The sequence below is a fragment of the Myotis myotis genome, unplaced genomic scaffold (assembly GCF_014108235.1).
Source record: "Myotis myotis isolate mMyoMyo1 unplaced genomic scaffold, mMyoMyo1.p scaffold_m19_p_10, whole genome shotgun sequence".
NCBI classification, from domain to species: Eukaryota; Metazoa; Chordata; class Mammalia; order Chiroptera; family Vespertilionidae; genus Myotis; species Myotis myotis.
Genome location: NW_023416314.1, coordinates 36,030,510 through 36,032,438, shown reverse-complemented (window position 1 = coordinate 36,032,438; position 1,929 = coordinate 36,030,510).

Sequence of the window (1,929 nt, the reverse complement as noted above, 5' to 3'; positions counted from 1 at the left end):
TGGACTTTATCTTGTACTGCAGGAGAACTTTTAAGTAAAACTTTTGAGCAGGAAATAATTTGAGAAGGGAAGACATCATGGAGGGTAACAATGTCTTCACAGGTCCCTCAAACTTACTGAGCGACTTCTGTGTGGTAGGCACTGGCAATACAAAGAGCAAGACAGAGCCCTTGCCCTTGCAAGCACGCAGTTCAGTGGGAGGCGTGGAGGTGGCTGGGGCTGGTTTGCTCTGGCTCTCTGGAGCCCATTGTTTGCCTCTTCCCAGATGATCAGTGACATCACATTGATAGCTTGGAATTGACCATGGTGGGCGTATTTATACCATGGAAATTGGCCAATGCTGCAAATTAGGGCTTTCCCCCCGGAGAATCGGTTGTTAAATATTTACCAGCACCACACTGGTAATGAACAACTGCATTATGATACATGACCTTCTCAGGTACAGGGCGGCACAAAGGGGGTTGGGGCTAACTCTGCTTGGTGAGCTAAGGAGGCAAGGCTCATGCAGTGTTGAAAGATGAGTAGATACTTGCTATGAAGACTAAGTAGTAAAGGGCAGCTCACCAGAGGTGTGGAATGACCTGGCATATTCCATAGTTCCATGAAATGAAACTATGGATGTGAAGGAGCATGGCAACCTATGAGGTGCCGAATAAAAGGGTGCTTATTTAGCAAATCCAATATTGGATTTATAAAGTGAACTAATTGGGGTTGAGGGGACGTACCCATGTCACAACACATTAACCTCTGTCTTTAGCTGGCAGGACCCTTTACCCAACATCTCAGTAAAAGGAAACCTAGGCTTTGAGGAGAGACCTGGCATAAAAATAGGTTAGAACACTCTAGGGCTCCCAGCTAACTGGGAAATGTTGACAAAGGCTTTGTCCTGTATTTTGGGGTAGGAGGGCCAGGGAACTAGGACTAGGAGACAGGGCATTAAGGGTCAGGTGCACCTGGCTAGGCATAAACTTCCTGCCCAAAAGTTAAAGCCAGATAGTAGCGCCTCAGAGCTTTTTTGTTATCCTTTGTGTCTAGTGGGGTCCTGGGTGCTATGAGCTGCTCAGGGATCTTCTGGCTTCCACAGACTAGCTTGCTCCTCAGGGCCTGCTTGGTTCTTATGTGCAGACTGGGGTGAGCATGTCACCCGCTTTGCTTGGTGTCACACAGTCCTGAAGGTTCTGAAGGAGACTGAGGTCACTGGGCCATCTGGGCAGATAGAGCTGCCAGAGCTAGGATACCACGGGGCCTGGAAACAAGCCTGGGCCCCTCCCTTGGGTGGGCCTGTTATCAAGGTTGTTTTGCTCTGCAGATGGTCACAGGGCCTCATTTCCAGGCCAGCTGCCCCCATCAGCCCTGAGCCCTTTGGGACACAGGCAGACACAGGAGGTCAGCATGAAGAGAACACAGGTTAGGAAAGGGATGGGCTGGTTCTCTGGCCATGTGAGCCAAGAAACTGGTCTAAGGCAGACCTTGGCCAAGCCCACTCACATTAGCCTGCTTTAGGAGTAGTTTGTAAAAGCTGAAAGTTCGGGGTGAACAAAGGGGCAGTTATACAAGTGCTATATTTTAGGCCATGTGACCATTTACAAATCAGAGTGACCACATCCTGGTCCTCAGGGCTGTGTTGGGCATTGATGTGTGGGCAAGGGTGGGACCACAGCCACCTCTGCGTAGGGAGCTCTGACTCAATGGTAGAATAGAGGGTCCAAAGGCTTGCCCTTCGTAAAAGGGCAAGGGCTTTAGATGATCCTGAAGGTGTGAGGTTATAGGGAGCAGTGCCTGAGATGGTGGCCAATGGTGATCTTTGGTGGCAGCCCTCACAGAGTGGTCACAGCAAGGTGCCTTAGGGTTCCTTTGAGCACCCTTTCTGACTATCTTTGCATGCCTGGGACCACACCTCGGGCAGGAACAGAGAGCTGACAAACTCAA